At 45.1% G+C, this 21,600-nt stretch overlaps 1 protein-coding gene across 1 annotated transcript in view; it reads right to left on the reverse strand.

Moving 5' to 3' along the window:
- The window catches only part of LOC146196724 (2',3'-cyclic-nucleotide 3'-phosphodiesterase-like), a 30,458-nt gene extending 16,586 nt beyond the window's left edge, over nt 1-13,872 (reverse strand). The window contains exon 1 of the mRNA XM_084598487.1: nt 13,641-13,872. The gene's annotated coding sequence lies outside the window, so the exon portion shown is untranslated. The remainder of the gene's footprint in view (nt 1-13,640) is intronic.
- Nucleotides 13,873-21,600: the final 7,728 nt, after the last annotated feature.

Genomic DNA, 21,600 nt, shown 5'->3' on the forward strand with positions numbered 1-21,600 from the left:
ACTTTTCACAGTCCTATGAAATGGTAGTGCTTGGAGCAGATAGCAATACGGTTGCGCCCGAGGTGCGCGTTTCACAATGAAAAAGCGGCTGCCAAATTCGCGGCGTCTAGCAAAGCGGAAAAAATGACATCCCACTAGTGTGTTGTAATATGCACACGTCCAGCCCGTTCGGAAAGACGTTATCACGTGATGATGCATGCGAAGTCCGGTCCGCGTCTAGAGCGCTCAGCTCAGGTTTGGATTCTGTGCCTTATATACCTGCCAGCGTGGCGATAAAATAACGAAACGTGTGTTTCACTTTTGTGTGCTTTGTCGAGTCACCCGATGGTTCGCTAATTGACAGCCACCTGAAATTCAGTTGATTTTGTAAATATGCCGATTTCTTGTTTATTCCCTCTGTCAGATAGTAGACATTTGAAGCCTTAACTTCATATGAAAGCGCTGACATGGGAAGCTTCGGTAAAGAGGAACTCGGCTGAAACGAAAAGAAATTTGAGAAGCCAACTCACATTACGGCGAAGTGTTTGCGCTTGGTGCAACTGGCTGTGTTCATAAAGTCATATTTATATTCTATAATATTGTTATAAAAAAATTAGGGGGACACTTTAGCTCCGCCGTTAAGGGTATGACGCGATAGCGTCTCTCTCTCTCTCTCTCACACACACACACACAAGATGTTTTCTTTCTTCACGTTTTAAATTTTTAGTTCTCTTATTTATCTCATATTTCTTCTATAACTTCTTTCTTCTCTTTATATTTATTTTATTTAATGTTTTATATTTTTCTGCACCAATACCCAGCGCCAAAAACTATCGACTTTCCATTCTGAGCAATCTGACACCTTTGAACACATTCTTCAATTACTTCAAATAATCAATTACACATTCTAAATTTTTTTCATTAGCATAACCATGCACTGGTTTTTCATTCTGAGCATATTGACACTTTTAAACCCCCAATTTCTAATTTTCTTTTTTTTTCTCGTTTCTTTATTTCATCAATTGATCAATTAATTATAAAAGATTTCATTAACTCGTCATTGGCTATCGCACGCCAATCAATCTTCACTCACTTGAAGCACAAATTGCCATGGTACATTTTTTTTTATGCAGCCCCCAATTATTTAGAGACCCGTGCCAACAACTGCATCGACGGCATGGGCAGGAAAGTGCTAAGCGCCATTCCAACTTACGTCAAATTACGCACGATTCTTACATCACAAAATAAAAGCATCCCCGCTCATTTCACCAACCAAGTTCTACCAGTGGGATAAGCGACGGTGATGCGCAAACCAAGCAAACAAATTCGCGATCGTCTCTTATAGGCGTTCAAGTAAACAGCAAAGGCACACACACACACAAAAAAAATCTCCACATTACAAAACTTTGGATGCTGTGCCTGGATAGGGATGACGCTACGCGGATCGGCGAGGGGCCCATGCACCACACGTAGAGCAGTTTGTAACTGCGCTCGGCAGCGCGGCCCGTGGGCCCCTCCACGCCTCGGCTGTCAAAATACGCATCTAGGCATTGCTGACAGAAACTGCCAGAGACAGAAGAAAGGTTCAAGCACAGCACACTACGAGACAAGCGCGGACAGAACGGCGGGCGCTGACGGACGGACACGGAGTGAACGGATGGAGCGAACAAAATATGGCCGCCAGAGCGGGATCGGCGTGCCGCTCATAGTTGCCAGACTTACTTTTGGAAACCCTCTATTAGCCGGATCTGGTCGGCATGGGTTCGCGGCGTGGTCTCCGAGTCAAGACACGCGCGAGGGCGTCCATTGCCCCGATGACCGGGGACGCTCCTATATTCCTTCCTTCCTTCCTTCCTTCCTTCCTTCCTTCCTTCCTTCCTTCCTTCCTTCCTTCCTTCCATCCATCCATCCATCCATCCATCCATCCATCCATCCATCCATCCATCCATCCATCCATCCATCCATCCATCCATCCATCCATCCATCCATCCATCCATCCATCCATCCATCCATCCATCCATCCATCCATCCATCCATCCATCCATCCATCCATCCATCCATCCATCCATCCATCCATCCATCCATCCCATCCATCCCATCCATCCATCCATCCATCCATCCATCCATCCATCCATCCATCCATCCATCCATCCATCCATCCATCCATCCATCCATCCATCCATCCATCCATCCATCCATCCATCCATCCATCCATCCATCCATCCATCCATCCATCAACCGGTAGCCGGTCGACAAAAGGAGCGGCTGAGGGGCGAGCCGACGCCTAGCGCCCAGACAGCGGAGAACTGCTTGGTTGACCCCCCTTCCCCGTGTCTCTGTATGGGAAGGGGGTGCCCCTCCATGTCGCGTTCCAAGAATGGCGCCGCGAAGTGACGGCACCGTCCCCTAATCACTCCCGTATCGGGACCTTGTATCGGACAGCGAAGGCTAAGGCAGGTGCTGTCGGCGGATGACAGCGGCGTTGAGTTGGTCAGACGGGTTAGGACCGCAGATACACGTGGGAGCTCGCGAGTTCCCACGGGGTTAGTTTCCACGACCCCCCCCCCCCCAAAAAAAAAAAAAAAAAAGAAAAAAGAAAAAAAAAAAAACGCGCCATGGGTCGCCTGCCTGATTTCAGTGCGGGAGCAGCGCTGCAGACAGCGGTGACCAAGTAGGGGGCGAGGATGAATTTTCTTGGCCCAGTCACGCCGCTTATGGCCAGTGATTGGATAGTTAGGCAAGGGGTGTGAACCCGAGGTGTAAACTGAAGTTGCCGAAGGAGGGTAGGTTGTTCTGGTTTGGGTCGGTGCCCTGCACCATCGGCTCTACCGAAAGTGAGTCTCCCAGAAAATCAGGCCAGCCAGTTCCAGTGTTTGGCTATGACTTTCGCAACACGTCGATGGGCAGATACTCAAATTGGAACGCGGCTAGCAAACATACTGAGGCACACTCAGCAGCTCAAGGTCAGACTATACTGAGCAGCTTTGGCTATCTGGACGCTGCTGTGAAAGGACAAGGTATAGGGGGCAATGGAACCACGATCCGCAGCAAAACTAAATAAATGAGCGGCGATTTAGCTTGGCTAAGCACGGATATACACGCAGGAGCTAATTTTAGCACTCCTGCAGCTAACTTTGCATCGTTTAGCTTTGCTTTGCCACGTTTTGCAATGCTTAGCCAAGCACTAGCTTAACGGGTGTTTTTGCCTTTTATTTTTGTGGAGGAGGCCTGGTTAAGGTTTTCAGTGCAACTCTGCAACATGAGATGAAGATGCACGAAGACGAAGACATTCAAAGTGTAGCGTGACAGACTACTGGGACGTACGTATCGATGGGAATATTTGCTCTGCCGTACAAAAGTTTCTTCTATTATCAAAACGTTTTCCATCATAACTGGTTGTCGCAATTCTTTGTCCATTATTTTTGATATTCTCTTTTTGCTATTCCTAGTTACGTTCCCCCCCCCCCCCCCCCCTCCCTCCTTCTGCTTGCTGTATAAAGCTCAGCAAGACCCAGTACCACCCTCAATCATCCCTGTCACTGAAACTGATTTGCTCAAATTCCTAATATCTCATTTCTGCAGTATGCAGTGTAAGAAACTAACCCTGTTCATTGTAAACCACGAAGGAAAAAAATAAGACTAGGAGGGTGCGTCGTGGGGAATGGCTGAAGCCTAGTCATAAAAAATATAATAGAAAGCATCATGGGAAATTGACTGTCACGTGACACGGCAAGCGGTCGGTAGCTGGTTGCGGTTTCGCACGCTACGATGCCTGCGCTACGAGCTACGCGACGCCTGCGCTATAAATGTCCGAGGGTACAACCGTCCAAAGTTCCATCCATCGTCTTTGCTGAAGAAGGACGAGAAGACGAAGCGCTGGTCATCGCTTTCGGCTCAATAACCATATAAGTGGCCAGAGCTAGTAGTAATTCCCAGTGGCGTCAAGAGGGGGGTGCAGCTGAACAGTGAGAAGGTGGAGGGGTGGGGGCCGAACTGAATTATTGTGTAAAGACACGAAAATGCGCGTATTGGTGCCGCTGAGACACCGACTGGCAATTGTGATCTTCTCGTAGAACGAATTGTGAGGACTGCTTGAAAACACATGCCAGAGAATAATCCAAGCAATTTTAACGTTGGACTGGGCCTGTGTACGTGCGTGTACCCTGGAAACACCAGCATTAACCCGATAGACGACACCCGTCGGCGGCCGCAACGCTGCATCGTCTTTTTTTTTTTTTTTTTTTTTATGTGCAGTTCACTCTCCTTTCCCAAGCGAGGCCCCCAGAGGACCCGAGCCACAGCCAGTACAGGACCGTCGACATCCATTAGCACTGACTAGATAAAAATAATAATGAGAATTGGGCACCTTTAGAAAGGCCAGGTGCTTTAAAAGGGGAATTGAGAGTGCATGTACCCAAGGGTGCTCGCGTAGTGCATTATGCGGTTCTTAAATTTTTTTCTCTGAAAAAGAGTCGTTGTTAAAATGAGAGACACAACTGAAAGTGTAAAAAAAAATGAGCCTTGAGATGCCCATCGCCTTTCATCTCCAAAAGGCCGTTTCGCGCTTAATATTTGGTTTTTCTGGCATCAATGCGCGTTGGTGACTTTGCAGTTTGGATGCGGAAGTCAACTTGCACCTTTCGGAGGAAAGGAAAGGAGAAAAGTTAAATGCACAGAATGCAAAGTAAAAGACCACCTATCATGTGGCATGTGAAAGGCTCTGCTTGCAAATCGTGGCATTGAACGTTTTGAGCAACGGGTTAGGTTACAGAGTGAGCTGAAAGAATGTTTCTCTGTGAACTCCCACTTTGCGATCTCGCTTACAACCACTGCCCTCTCGGTACTAACCAATGCAGCTGACCGAAGACTGTTAGCTGTAACATGACGAAGACTTCCAACATTTTAGAGGCGCCTTCATTTTGAAGCGAAAAGATTCACTAGGCTAGTCAACTATGAGTCCCGCGTGTGCTCCGTCGTCAACGAGCTGCTTTCCAGCACACATGGGAAGGTTATGCCAGAATTAGCCTGCTAGGACTCTGGCATTCACGTTACCGCTATAGGCCACTAAGGCACGTTCATACGGGTTGGTTAAAGCAGGGCTTTATATGTGGGCTGAGGAAGAAGAATCCCACCTTTCAATTTCTATCTTTACAGGTCTGGTTTGGCACTTTCTCCAGTCTGCGCATTTTGCAGTGAACAGGAAGCATTACATCACTTTTTATTGTTTTGCCGCAGCTTCACTACGTTGAGAAGACAGTTGATGGAAAGGCCATTGCAACAGCTTGGCCTCAGTTTAAGCAGCCCGATATTGTTATCATTTGGCGCCGCCATCCTTGGACACAGTCACAGGTCTGTTTTCACCGCCATGCAAAATTTTTTACTGGAATTAAATCGTTTGCCTTGCTAAATATTTAAACATCACTTGTTCTACAATTGCAGTGTCAATCTCCCGTGGGTGTTACCACTTTTCATTTTATATTTCATTTATTTCCCTTTTTGTTTCCTTTCCTCTACTCCTAAAATCACTTTTTTTTTTTTTCATGCAAGTATACTTCAAAACTTTTCTTTGCTACCCAATTTTTGGCCGATCCCCCTCTGTGGGTATGTGCCATACGTTATTTGGTCAACAACAACAACGCTCGGTCACCTGCAGCTAATGCTTTCGCTCAATATTTGGTTCAGCAGCGTTGAACCCTTTTAATGATAAGCCATGGAATATCTATAAGGCGCAACCGTGAACAACAAGGTAAGCCACAACTACGCCAAGGAACCACAAGCTAAGCCATGGCGTCGCCGAAGCTTTTCGCTTCTGATATCCAGGCTTTTCTTTTCTTTTTTTTTTTTTTTTTTGAACGTGCCCGGAAGAGCAGCAAAGCATGAGGACAGTGGAGGCAGAAAGGAAGTTGCGATTCGGTGCTTAAAACGCGTGTCGTCATATGAGCAGTGGTCCGGTCACTTCTCACGGACGCTGAAAGGCGCGGCCTAATAGCCCAGCAGCTACAACAGTGACCGATTCCAGACAATCAAACGGATCCGAAATGCAAAAAGGGAGCTTTCTGAATACGGATCCCGGGAATCACAAGATGCAAACGCTCACAAAAGACGCATCCGAACGCGTTAGTTCGCAATCGTTTTGACGTGCTGTGGTAACCCGACGAGCTCGAGTTCCAAAGTCGAAGGATCGAAGAGAAATGTGCCCCGATGAAGTGAGCCAAGCACGGCTAGCCTTCGGCCCGCTGCAATGTGCATGCCATTCACCCTTGATGCCGGCCCGTTTCAACACGTTGGGGCGATAAGAACAGTAAGAGAGCGGAAACCCATATCTCATTCCGACGCGCCGCTGACGTTCAAGCTGACTCAGTGAACAGTAATCGCATTTAAAGTTTGTTTTCGTGAACAGTAATCGCATTTAATGTTTATTTTCGTGAACAGTAATCGCATTTAAAGTTTATTTTCCTTTCACTGAATCCACATTTTTTTTTTTCGTCGTATGCTTGCTTTGGATGAAAACAAACAAGGGTCAAATGAATATTCTATCGATGCTATTCAACGGGCGATAGGAAAAAAAAAGCATATATACACAAGCTGCAATAAATCTGGTACAGGACGATTCGCTACCTGCAGCATAGCAGTGAGAAAAAAAAAAAAAAAATTAACGCGACAGTTTAACGGCCCGTAAAGCGGAAATCCGACGTTGTAGGTTCCGAGGAATATCGGTCCAGAGGGTTGTGACGTCAGACATAACTGAAAGTGATTAAAATATGAGATAATGTGTGATTATAAGACCTCAATATGACTCAAACATTAATATACCATTTAAGAATGGGCAGAAGAAGAAGACGTGTCGCTGAGCACCGTGGCTACATCGTGTCCAGTAAGATTTCGAACTACGTCTGCAGTCCGCGCCCACACAGCAGCCATCAAACTCTTGAAGAAGAGCATAAAGGCCAAACAACCCGTGCGTGGCAAGAAGAGCATCAAGGACACAGCCCTCCGGGTAGACGCTGCAGAATGCCGACGCGGCCATGCTGCTAGGCCTACTGGGACTCCGCGGAGCCGCAGCTCTGATAATATGGCAAGAATGGGGACGCCAATGAACCCTCCGGTAGTCGCTGTGACTTCTGCAAGCACAACGGCAGGCTGCGGAAACGAGCCTTTACCTGGAGCTAGCACTTGGCCACAGAGCAACGTAGACATTACTTCGAATACGAGGACAACGCTCGGGCCGCTACCCGAGATAAACGATACACATCAGGCTATGGATGTGCAACAGGAAGTCGTCACTAACGCTTCTCAACGGACACCCCGGCTGGTCAAACTACCTGGGCCACCAGTCAACACACCACCGGCAAAGAAGGTAAGGGCCGCCCCTGATAAGCTAGCATCCGCTTATCCAACACCAGCCTTGCAGAAATCCTTCAGAGTGCATATCAGACCTACAGTGCAGTTTGATATCACTAAGATACCCACCAGAACAATGCAGAGAGTAATAGACGCAGCGCTTGGTACCACAGGTTACCAGGGGTTTGTAAGCCACAGGGCATCTAATACTGTCACAGTACATTTAGCCACCATTGAGGATGCACGCAAAATGACCACAGTAACACAGATTCCAATCACGACAGAGGAGTATCTTCCTGTCCAGACGTATTTTGCGTCAGGTCCAAATACTCAGCGATGTGTCCTCTATGACCTAGACCTACAAGATTCCCCGGAGACGGTGGCCAGAGACCTAATATCAGGAACACATACTGTGTTAGCCGCACGTCGTATGGGGAACAGAGGCACTTTTCTCATCACATTACAGGGACCAGATACTCTTCCGGACAGATTTTACTACAACGGCCGCATAGTGCGACCCAAAACGTACAAACCTAGACCGGTTCACTGTTACAGGTGCTACAGAGAAGGCCATATGCAGAAATTTTGTCCATATGGAGTTAACCCCGAATACATAACTGAATCTGGAGAAGCGAAATTCAAATGCGGCCTATGCAAATCTGATGATCACGATATCACTTCATCTCAGTGTCCGACAAAAAAGCGAAAGCTCGAGTTAGCAAGGGCTGGACGACATAAACAATATGCACCGTTAATGGTTAAAAACAGATTTGCAACTCTGGCCGAAGAGCTTTTTGATGACCCGCTAGAAGAAGAAGAGCCTGTTGAGGTGGTTGCACAGAACAGTGCATCTTTTGCTTCTACGCTAAAACATGGACGACGCACAAAACGGAGCACAGTGGCATTCACTACTGATGATTTTCCGGACCTTAAAGACTGCACAAGCCAGCAGGATGCAATAGAAAAAGAAATTGCGATGCTTTCAGCACAAATTGCACAGCTGCGACAAAAGAAAGCACATATAGCCCAACGACGAAAGGAGAGCTCAGAAAAACAGAAAGAAACGCTTGCAGGCAGTACGACAGCAAGGTTAGTGGATGCTCCGAATTGTAAACCTGCCGATAACATACCTATTTGGAAGGCGGTACTGGACACACTTACGCAACTGACACACCTCATTCAGAGCAGCTTACATCATGGATAGAAGTAGCCGAAACAAGTGGCAACAGATTACACAATGGAACTGCAGAGGGCTCTCTAATAAAGTTGGGGAAATAAAGACAAAATTATTGTACGGCAAGCTACATTCATGGGCGTTCTTGATACAGGAGCACAATAGGTTATATTCAATAACAGGATATATAGGGTACCATTGTCCTTCTATCCCTGATAAACGAGCAAGAGCAGAGGCCGAAACACCAGGAAAAGCTGCCGTTTACATTAGGGCCAACATTCCCCAAACGCCACTTGACTTGAGCAAGTGGTGCAACACTCAGCAGGAAGTAGTTGCTGTACTCATGCGTCCGAACAAAACGCCCCTTATATTAGTGTCCATGTACGCTCGGCCAAGAAACACAGTGCTTAATCTTGGATGGGTTAAGCATATTCGCCATTCATACCCTGGAATTGCGATACTAATCGGTGGAGATTTTAACGCTCCGCACACCGTATGGGGATATGATTATGATTCTAAAAGGGGTGATCAAGTTCATACTGCCTTCACAGAAATGGAATTTACACTGCTAAATCATCCAGGAGTCGCAACACTACCTGCAACACAAACACGCTCACCAGACTTGACGTGGTGGAAGGGCCCTGGTGCACCACAATGGCAGGCGGAATTAGATGCGTGGGGTAGTGATCATGTCCCCATTGGTATTGGTCTTAATTTGGGACATATGAAGAAAATTCGAAAGAAAGCGTCTGTTACACATTGGGATGGTGTACGGCAGGATACTCGAACGCATTCAGTTAGCCCGAATACTCTCGTTACCACCCTTCAAACGGTACTCAAGGATCACACCATTACAACTACAGTGAACGAAGATCAGCCAACTCCCGACCTGCACCTACTAAAACTTTGGGCACGCCGAAAGCGGGCCGAGATACAGGCTGGTCGCCATCCTGAAGACGTGCAAAGAAGAATTCAGGTAAACAGAGTGACGGCACAGGCACGCCGATATGAAAAACAGCTGGCTCATAGGAGATGGGATGAGTGGTGCAGTCGTTTGGGCTCAGGAACGACTAACAAGGCCCTCTGGAGGACTTTCCATGGCATGGAAAAGAGGCGGCAGGTTAAAGATCATGCAGAAAGTATTAGACTCGCATTACAGCTTACACCAGAAGAGTTTGCAGATCAGGCTGCTGCCCTTTTCTTCCCGAACCGCGCACATTATCCGGCGCCTTCACCGACAGTGGATGCGGTTGATAAAACAGGAATAACATTACCATTTACCAAATTGGAGTTATTGGCTGCTATAGAAGAAGCGAATGGTAAAACTGCGCCTGGACATGACGATATTCCTTATGAAGTATTCAAGAATTTAGAAGGAGCCGCAGTTGACGGCTTGTTGGATGTGGTAAATGAGGTATGGCAAGGAGGAGACATTCCACTCGGCTGGAAACACTCGGTGGTGGTAACAATACCAAAGGCTGGGAAACCTCCCACAAGTCTAGAATCTTTGCGGCCTATCTCGCTAACACCCACAATTTGCAAAATATATGAAAAGATGATAGCCACCCGCCTGTCATGGTGGTTGGAAAGTAATAAAAAATACCATGCTCGACAAATTGGGTTCCGAACAAACCTTGGGACAGAAAATGGACTGGCTGTGCTCGCTGAAGAGGTCATACACGTGTCGCCTTATAGCCACCTAGTGCGCACTGTAGTGGCTACCGACATGGCGAAGGCATACGACAACGTGTTACATGCCAAGATTCTTAGCAACATGGAATGTATGGGCATTCCCTTGCAGGTCATAAAAGCAGTACATAATCTGCTTAAGGACAGGACGTTTTCTATCCGGATAAACGGAAAACAAATTGGCAATTACACCTCGAACAGAGGCGTGCCACAAGGGTCAGTGTTAGCACCTTTATTATTTAATATCGCACTGATCCCATTGGCGTGGAAATTAGCTAAAATACCAGAAGTGGGGTTCATGATATACGCAGATGATGTCACGATTTGGTCTGTTCATAAACAAATTGACAGACAGAATCGGCATCTGCAAGAGGCTTTAAATACCATAGATGAGTACGTGCAAAGTGCAGGCCTGGAATTATCACCTCAAAAGTCCAGTTACATTCATGTTGCCAACAAGAATGGAAGAAAACAATTGGCAACGCAAAGAGTCTCCCTAAAGATTGGAAATCAGGCACTGGAAGAGGTGGACGAGTTGAGAGTTCTTGGCCTAGAAATTCACAAATCCGGCAAAGGAACACAATGGCTTCATAAGGTGAAAAAAGTAGCTGCGACTTCCTTAAACTTGATAAAACGCATTTCGTCTAGGGGAGGAGGAGCTCGAGCGGACATGGCAAGACGTCTTGTACAATCAGTGTTACAGCCGAGGATACTATACCAGGCCCAATTCCAAAGACTCACGAGGCGGCAATGGGCAAAATTGGAAACAATAAATAGAAACGCAATGCGCACTATCACGGCCTTACCAAAACTTACCCCTATCCCTATTCTCCAAGAGTTTGCACAGATAAATACGTTGACAGAATTAATTGAACAACGAGAGGCAACAAGGGATATGAAGCGAAAGTACGTTACGCCCATAGCATCCTTGTACAACGAAGTGGCAGTTCGAACACCACCAATGGCCGACCCCCCTCCTTGGGAATTCACTACTATCACGACAAACAAGACCACTCGGCTTCGTCGCAAAGAAAAGCTGGCATCTTGACCTCTGGTTGATGCACTTCCAGGTACCTTAATTGCATATACGGACGCATCAATTATAGAAAATGGCGGTAGAACAGCAGCTACTAGTCCAACACACAGCGAACTAAAGGTACATAAAGAGTATCTTTTAGAATACCCGGACCCGCTTGTGATGGAACTCTATGCAATCCGCGATGCTATGGAGGCCATAAATAAAATAGATTCGATAACAGAAGCCCACATCTATACAGACTCCTTAGCCGCCATAAAACAACTAAAGAAAGTGACGAAGACGCTATTAGTTACCCAGGAAATCCACGCACTCAATAAAAAAACGAAAATAAGCATCCAGATACATTGGACACAAGACAATGCTGAGAACGCTGAGCAGAGAAAAGTTGACCACCTCACACACGAAGTTCCACACACTAATGCGCCCCCCACCAGGCTCCCTTTCGAGGCCCGCTCCGCTGTTTCCATTTTAGCATCCTCTTTAAGGAAAAGTACACGAGCCCTCATTCCCCCGTGTACATTCCCACTCCCTCGTAACTTAACGAGATTGGAGGAGGTTTCCCTTAGAAGGATAAGAGCTGGGGCGGCCCTTACCCCGTCGGTAAAATGCCGATGGGAATCGCAAGCTGAAATCGGACCAACCACATGCCCAAAGTGTTCCACACCAGCTGCAGAAGTGGATGTTCGCCACCTGCTATGAACTTGTGCAGGGACAAGGGAATCAAGGACAAAGATTCTGCGCGAAGTGGGTCTAACCACAACAAGGGAAGATGACTTTTCTAAATGGCTCACCGACAACGCTAAGAGCGGGAGCCTGCTCCGGTTCCTCACGGAAAACCATTTACATGAGTTTATATAATATGCCTTATGGCAAGTTTGCGTACAAAAAAAAAAAAAAAAAAAAAAAGAATGGGCAGAAATTAATTGTGCTCCACGGAGGTTGGGGTGATTAGATGAGAGTCGAAAATGTTACCCCTTATGGTTCGAGAGTCGGTAAGGCGAAGCACCGAACATTCGAATAATGTCATAAAATTGTTATCTAAGTTGCCTTAAAGTTGCCTAACGTTCTGTCACATTAAAATAACATTAGTAGGAGATTATTTTAAGGTTACAAACAAATGTCGCTTAAATGCTGTCCTCTAAACGTTAAAGTAACATTTAAATCATAACTATAGAACAACATAGTATATATATATATATATATATATATATATATATATATATATATATATATATATATATATATATATATATATATATATATATATATATATATATCAAGCACTAGATCCCTGCAATTTTGCCCTTTTTCTCCCAGTAACCATGTTTGTTCAATAACACTTTTTGCAATTAGAGCTTTGAGTTGATGCCCGCCGTAGAATACAAGCATAGCCCTAATATTTTGTTAGGAAGTTTCGCTACAGTGGCGTTTCGCTTATTATCCATTTGCCACTATCACTCATGAAAACACCCGTCGGCGATGGATATAGAAGCTTGCCCCTGTGCAGGTTTCGTGCTGTATTATGGAATTGTACTGTATTGTGTTGTTGCAAAGAGTGCAAACTGTGTGCTATCACGAGCGGTGGGCCTATACATGCTCGTGCAAGATTGCTCTGCATTTGCACGGATATTACATTTATGGATATTATACATGCTAGATATATATTTTGCTTAAATGTTTATCGAAACATTATACCAATCTTTATATGTAACACTGCTAAAACATTAGAAAAAAAAAGAACAAAATAATTCTCGACTGAAACAAAAATGTAACATTGCTCTAATACTTCGGTGCTACCCTTGGATATGTTCTTTCGACTTGGTTAGAGGGAGCTTTTGTAAGTATCCTGGTAATCATCAAATAATAGAAAGCAGTGTACTCGCGTGTGAGAAGTGATATGCGAAGGACCCAATGCCGCTGAAGAGATCCATTACCGCTATCGCATCAGAACGACAAGAAAGAGGTCGTCTCCCCCTATTCTTTTTTAATGCACCTTCGAAATATTACATATCTAATTAGACCTAGTAATTTGAAGTTTTAGTCATATTGAATACTGAGAAGATATTTTCAGAAAGGATCAGCAATAATTTAATATATAATTATGACTTAATAATGCCAATTTTCAACAAATTCAATACACTTCTCCGACAAATAAACTCATGAATTCCTAATGGCCAAATGGTTGGGCAGAACTTCAGAGATTAATGGCTTCGGGCATTGCTCGGATAAAAACAGAGAGCATTAACAATAAAGTGTTAATAAAATACACGCAGTAATTCTTTTACGCATGCTATCGTTGCTATTAGTGCAAAAACAACAATCGCATATCATTGTTTCTTTTACTAACGGTTTACAAGCAGGCGACGCCAGCGGCGAGCAACACACGCGAAACGGTGAATTCTGAAACTATGTGCATACCGTTCTCTCCTTCGTGGACGTGTCCCGCGCCTCAAAGTGTGTTTCCGTCAGTCCAGACTCCGAAGCGACGCGAAGTCGTACCTTATTGCCAGTGCTGGAAGAGCAAAACTTGATGACAACCACAACGCCGCTAGACCTCGTGACTTCGCACAACTCACATCGAAAGAACGACAATCCTTGCGAAGTTAGCGCCGGCGTGCCGGGCGAATACAAGCACGCCAGTTACAACGTGTTGATGATGTTATGTGGAGCTACTCGGCCGCACGCGTTCTCTTTTTATCCTCTCCCACACTACAATTGTGGCGCGGCAATCGTATGCGATTATGCTTTCGCGTATTGCGGCCACCCTGCCCCGAGCAATCATAAGGCCAATAACAAGGTCAATAAGCAGGATTACGATGAGCAAGACGCACAAGTGTTCGGTGCACGGCAGCAGAAGGACATCTCGCGCCGTGAGTAGCCAAAACTTTACAAGGAGCTCCCTAAACGGCGCCAGCTGCACCAGCGATGCATCAACGCTGGGCGGCACAAATCTCACAGAATCCTGCACCGGGGCGGTTCCTTGCGTCTGCTGTTCTTCTGTCACGTGACTATACGTCACCGCTTGACTGAGCGTGCAGTCTGTCAGCGTCGTGTGTTTTTAGGGAGCCTACACGTGCCGCGGCCCTATGTGCTTCTACGCTCAAGCTAAGATTATTTTTGTAGCAAAGACTAACTAACCTTCCTCCGCCGGGTACTCTGATCAACGGCGATTCCAATCTCATTTGTTCTTACTGTTTTCTTTTTGCATGCAAGGACGTCTCGATCAATTTGATACCACTGGTGCGGCCGCCCGAAGGAGTGCGCTTTCATTGTGTGGCCGTAATCTTCTAGAGCACTAATGCCGTGCCACTGGTTCAACTTACTGAGATGAAACCGACCGTGCGTCTACATTGCGGAGCGTGTTATACGGCCGTTGTTATAATCTTTTTTTCGCAAATTCCTGGGTATTTCATTCAATTTTATATGTGAACATGGTTTTAGGTCGTTGAAATTCTCAAGTGCAGCCTTCACACAAATGATGTAGAAATGATATTTTTACGTTAAATGGAACGCGTAACGTGTTAATTCTGTCGTCCTGCCTCACGGGCAGAAACATGCATTGTTAATTCAATAAACAAAACAATACAACGTCAAATATCTTTAATTAGAGTGGTCTAAGAAAGCGCACGTAATGCATTTTAATAGATACGCCAAAGGTTTCTCAACAGTTGACACGGTTTACCCCAACATTCCATACTAAGGTTTTTCCTATTTTATTTTGAATAAGTTACCTCCATAAATATTCGTATGATATGGTATTTAATGCCGGTAATTCAGCTGTAGTGCAATAAATGAAGCAATACGAAAACATTGCGTCAAATTTCTCGAATACGCAAGTAAATACATCTCCAGACACTGAATATAAATGTTACATAGTTTTGTAGGCAGCACGAAGTAGCAGAGACGAAAGCAGCAATTTCGGCCAGTTGTGAAATATTCATTCCGTTCACAGTGCAGCAAGGCGGTTTGTTTTGTTTTTCTCCTTCGTCTTTCTTCGTCTTGGTGCGCTGAGTGCAACCTCTGCGACTACCTTAGTGAAACTGGACTTCACTCCTTCTAACTTTATATCTCCCGCATTCGATTACTCCTTCTTCGACTTATGCCTTGCGGCAAACTTCTCGAATGAAGAAAAAAAAAAAAACACAAATTTAATCGAGGCGGTGTCGTGGTGTTCAGTTGCTTATCAACTATTAATGTTCGCTTGATCGTTGCGTTGAATTTTGATTTGGTTCCCGGCACTTTCTCAACTCTTGAGAAAGTGAAGAATGTACTCGCTTTTTTACGTTGTTTTTTAGTGGTTACGGCGCTCGACTACTGTTCCCAAGGACGCGGGATCGAATCCCGGCCTCGGCGGCCGCTTTTCGATGGAGGCGAAAAGCAAGGCGCCCGTGTGCTGTGCGATGTCAGTGCACGTTAAAGAACCCCAGGTGGTCGAAATTTCCGGAGTCCTCTACTACGGCGTCTCTCATAGCCTGAGTCGCTTTGGGACGTTAAACCGCACAAACCAAACCAAACCAAATAGATGTCGTTTTTTTTTGTTTTGTTTTGCGTCGCATTTTTGGTGCCTCATATTGTTTCAATATATGCGAACGGACAGGTCCGTGAGAATTGCTTGAAAGTTTTACTCGCACCAGTAACCAAGAACCTCGCACATACGAAAAACAAAGATTTGTTTCGGTCCCTTTTTTTCTGCAATAATTTGGGAAGACGATTAAACGTCGGTTTTTGACGTTCTGTGAAAATTCGTGATTATTCCCTTTTCGCGATATGCCGCTTCTAAGGTATTCTTCATAAGAGGAAATTTATGCATGCAATATTGTGCTCCAGCATATGTATACTTACTCATGGATCGACATGTAAGGGATCGTCAGACGCAGGCGGGGACAAGAAACGGCTGAAGCCCACTAATTCAGCCGGAACTGGGAAGGCATTATCCAGCGATGACGACTAGTGGTTTGCGTTGGGAAGATAATTGCTGTAACCCCAGTCGGGGTAAGAATATGGATATGGTGCTTTGAGGTTTGGACGATAAAGCTCGGGTATTGTTAAAAGAAATGTACCTGCTTGTAGGGTCCCTGGATGTCGTTGTCCCTGGATGTCGTGTAGGGTCCCTGGATGTCCCTGGTCATTGAAGATCTACGTCTCGGGACCCAAGACGACGTCCACTTATCGCGGTGCAGGGCGCGAAGTAGTACGGGAATAATGCATCAAAATGACTGGAGGGGTTTGGCAAACCTATATACGTCTACGCCAGTAGGTCTCCGGCAAGCTAAATCTCGATAACCATGGCGTGCAAGTGACAATTGTACCGGATATGGACGCGTAGGCGACAAGGGGAGCAAAGAAGTGTTGCGTTCTCACCTTTGCTTGTCTCTCCTCACTCTGTAAGAGACGGATCCGGACTCTCTCCCCCCATCTCTTTTTTCACGAGGGATTAAAACAGCCCGAGGGTTCTGGTCTAGAGGTCAGGTGCGCTGCATCATCGGTTATGCCGAGGAAGGGGTCTGTCCTGTTGCTAGCTAGCCAGTTCCAAGTTTTTTTTCTTTAACCTTCGCTGTAAATATCTCTGAAAGTGTTTGATTTGTATTTATGTAAAAGGTTGTACTTATAAATTCAAGTTTAATCCCTACTGGCTGTCATCGTCGAAGTCGTCGCGAGGTTGCATCTGCATGGGGCACCCCTGGGGCAGTAAGCAAGCCTTCGTGTCTTCTCCAATTATCAACTCGGATCACCAACGTATACACCTGGGCAATTTACTGTTCAGAACAATGAAAGCATAATCGTTCGTTCTGAAACTCACCAGAAATTAATACACTGGTACAAAGATTGCATGCATACGTGGTTCATTGGCGGCGCGAAGATACACAATATGACCATGCTTGCATTTTAATGTAGGATCGCCAGGGATGCGGCTATATTTCTTGTGCAGTTTTGAATGGTCAAAATGACAAATTCGCGATTGCTAAAGAAAAAAGAAAAAATTGGACGTTGAAGCTTCGCCTTAAGTGTGGACGCAATAACGCCTTTACAATTCCGCAATCTTTTCTCGTATATGGGTCATTCCATGCCCAACGTACAGGAGTCTGCGCTCCGCCCCCTCACATTGAACCCCCGCCGGGGTGGCGCTGTGGTTATGGCGCTCGACTACTGTTCCCAAGGATGCGGGATCGAATCCCGGCCTCGGCGGCCGCTTTTCGTTGGAGGCGGAAAGCAAGGCGCCCGTGTGCTGTGCGATGTCAGTGCATTTCCGGAGTCCTCCACTACGGCGTCTCTCATAGCCCGAGTCGCTTTGGGACGTTAAACCCCATAAACTAAATCAAACCTTTATTGAACCGGTTAAACTAAATACTCTTAATAATTATGGTAAAAAAAGTTTTCTGGTCATGTGACAGCCCTGAAATCTCAAAAACTCAAATCTTTTCTTCTGCGCTTGAATATGTTTTACAGATAATGAATATGTATGCATTACGGTTTTTAAGTGCACAACAAAGACATTTTGCAGTGCAGAGTTATTCTGTTGCTTTCGTCATAATTTTGCTCCAAAAAACACTGGTTTTGCAGTTATTTTAAAGCTTTCGCGATATTTGCGAGCAACCACATATGTTTCGCCGCTTCGCTATAATATATGCTATCTCTTTAAATGCTTTTAGGTATATTACACTGCAATATACTTCACAAAAAAATGTTAGACTGAGAAACGAATGTTACGTTGCGTTTTCGGGCATGAAGTTTGTACACGAGGCGTTCCTAGTAAAAATATAAATAACCCAATTCATAGCTACCTTCATTGAAATTTTGCTCAATGATTTTTATAGGATCCTTCTTGGCTTTAAGCGATAAAAAAAAATGGTGGCCCCGCACTGCCACTGCACTGTAGAACACGCCCGTGATCATGGACCGTACCGTGATGGCGCTACGTTGAGTTTACGCGAGGGTCAAGTGATTCGGAAGAGAGCGTCAAATGATTCACGAGGGCCACCTCTGCGGTCCAATTTTTCTTGCCCTCGTCCTCCCTTTCAGCCGTTGTTGTTGTTGCTATTGTTGTTGTGGCTGTAGAAAAAAGGAAAACAAAATGCACTGGTCTGCTACTGGCTCTGTAGCTGAGCCACCTCCGCTGCCTCGTGCAGACAGAAGAGAAAATAGAGAAGAATGAAAAGGAAGAGGGAGAGAAAGACGCGCGCCGCAACAACAACCGTCGTCCACCACCGAAGCGGTGGCGGGTGCAATGACGGCCTACAATAGATAAAAATTCGGTAACAGGCAAGCCCCCGCCGCAAGCGGCGGTGACATACCTGTCCCAGCCCCATCAGGGGAGTACCCACCCTTTAAGCCGTAGCCGACGCAATTCGCTTTGCTCCCAGATTTTGTAACTGGAGTTGTTCACCTAAAATAGCATGCAATGCTTTGAACAACACGAGTCGACATAATGCTCTCAATGATAATTTCTGCATTTTTCCCCACGAATTAACGGTAATAAATGTCGCATACACCCCTCCCTCCCCCAATCTCAATGCTTCGTGCAATCATATTCGTGCTTAGTGCTTCAATGGGATCGAAATTGTAGCAACAATGGATAAGCAATTGTCTCTCCGACACCGCCAGGTTGGCCAGTTAAAACTCCTTGCTAGCTGAGTAAGACGTATTTCCAGCGAGGATGCAGTTGTGAGGAACGATTTGAAATTATCCAAAGCACGTGTGCCTTTCGCTGGCATAGCCATTGCAAACATCAGATTAAGTCGGGGTTTATTTTCTTCAACAGTGCTCTCTTGGAGCTCATAGGACCTCAATACCTTTTATGGTGAGCTTTCGCCCTTGTTAACAGCTTATGGTATGTTATTACGTGTCATTCGTAAAGCCTTTGTAGGAATTGCACTTGATGCAAGGCGCTTTATGATCCCTCCAGTGCCGTCGCTCTCCTGCCATGGGAGGTGGAGCAAAATTCCACTCACCTGCCAGATGAAAATTTGCTTCGTGGTGGCCCAAGAATGAAGTTCTGTTTATTCTTATAATGGTATTAGGCACCATCAGAGAAGCAGGGATGTGTTTATCATTGCCTAGATCCATCTTGTTTCTTTTCCCTCCCTCATGCGTACTTAGCCACTGCGATTAGACCGCCGCGACAGCAGCTGTGGTGCCGTGGTGCCGTGGTGCCGTGGGGGGATTTTGATTTTCCAATCAGCCACAGGCTTCGCTGACAACGCAGAGCCCTCAGACCCACTTTTATCTCTTCAATGTTTGCTGCAGCACGCTTCATGGGCAGCAAATGACTATGTGGAACCGGCGAAAGCATGCCGAGCACTGAAGTGGCGGGAGAAACCATGGCTCTGGGTGCATCCAGATCCATAATTTTATCGGAGCTGCACTTCAAAAATTTTTTTGCTTGACTAAACAAACAAACAAACAAACAAACAAACAAACAAACAAACAAACAAACAAACAAACAAACAAACAAACAAACAAACAAACAAACAAACAAACAAACAAACAAACAAACAAACAAACAAACAAACAAACAAACAAACAAACAAACAAACAAACAAACAAACAAACAAACAAACAAATAAACAAACAAACAAACAAACAAACAAACAAACAAACAAACAAACAAACAAACAAACAAACAAACAAACAAACAAACAAACAAAAAAAAGGCTTCTCTAAAAATCGCTGCTCTATTAATACAGCCACAATTTATATTTTACTAGGAACGTCTCTCCATGACATTTGGGCCCGAAAACACGGTACACCGCACTTTTGTTTTCTAAGCCTGACAATTTCTTTTTTCAGAAACATATTGTGTTACATTAGAATTAAAACCGCTTAATCAGATGGTACATAATAAACAGAAGTGATGAAACATGCTATGTTGCTTACTAACATCGGGAAGGAGTATAAAGAAACTGCAACGACGGTGTTATTGGGGGAAATAATGATGTACACCAATATCAAAACTTTGCGCTAACAAACTGTTTGCTGCGCGAAAAGAAACCGCAATGCATATTTACTATCTGTAAAAGTTTTTCAAGCGGAGAGCAAGATATTTTATTTTTTTAGTAAATTTTTTAGTAAGATCAGCTTTTGCTCTCCTCTGAGAATTCGAAGGGCTGTCATATGGATATCAAATTTTATTCGCCGAAGTTATCTAGGGTAATTACTTCGTCCGGTCCAATAAAGGGCCACATATTTTATGGACAAGATCTGAGGGGGTGAAGGGGGCAGTTCCTGGCCCTACGGGGCTGGGACGGTAGGTCAACGCCGCTTGCGGCGGGGGCTAGCCAGCCACCGAATTTTATCTGTTGTAGGCCGTCATTGCACCCGCCACTGCTTCGGTGGTGGACGACGGCTGTTTTTGCGGTGCGCGTCTTTCTCTCCCTCTTCTTTTTCCTTTCTTCTCTAATTTCTCTTCTGTCCGCACGAGGCAGCGAAGGTGGCTCAGCTACAGAGCCAGTAGCAGCCGTCTTTCTTCGTACAGCCACACCACCACCAACAACATGTCTCTGGCACGATGCAAACGCTAAGCACTGTTGGGGACAGCACAACTGACACGTCATAGTCTGTACTTTGTGGAATTTCTGTTGAGGTGGATACAACGTTCGGTGGATAGAAGAGCAAAAATTGTACCTAACTGTTTTTATAGGCGCTCTACAAGTCTCGTGCGGACACTTTACTACTGATGTCAGTATCGTTCAAAAGCTTGCTGATTACTGATTACACTTTATAGTAACCAGAGTCCAGAACAATAAAAAGTACGGGTGACTAAGCCCATCCCTGAACCGAATTCAAATGATTTCACTCGTAGAGAACATTCTGCCTTTCATAAAAGCTTTGTTGCTTTTAGCCTGGATGCCCGATATAAGCTTGAGGCAATTTAATCAACACGTTTCAATATTGACTAAAGTTGCGTACTCTCAGAAATGGCAGATACCTGATGATGCAGGGTTACTACATATCTTAAAGCGAAAGCTGCCCATATATGTTATATATATGAATGTTTAATACGGTTACAGACAGATTATTCTAGCGTTACTTAGCAGCGTTTCGGAAATGGTAGGAAGCAAGCACTAAAAAGCCATGTTGTTTGACATAAAAAAATGATGTTATTAAGAAGTTTTTGTAATATATATATCCGTAACGTCAAAACAGGACACCGAAGAAGCACAAAAATGGACCCAAGTTATACTTCAGTGAGGCAGCAATACCGAAAAATCGTAAAAAAAAAAGGCAGAAAAATATTACGCGTAATTACGCGAGTCTCTCATTTCAAGCAGATAGCGGCTGTGTCAGAATGCTCACTCCCCTGCCTAAAGAGCAGAGATGTTGTACAGCTATAAGGGACGCAGTTCGGTACGCTGCATCATACTTGTATATTGTATACAGA

This window comes from Amblyomma maculatum, chromosome 3, assembly GCF_055883805.1.
Source record: "Amblyomma maculatum isolate TAMU_Amacu chromosome 3, ASM5588380v1, whole genome shotgun sequence".
NCBI classification, from domain to species: domain Eukaryota; kingdom Metazoa; phylum Arthropoda; class Arachnida; order Ixodida; family Ixodidae; genus Amblyomma; species Amblyomma maculatum.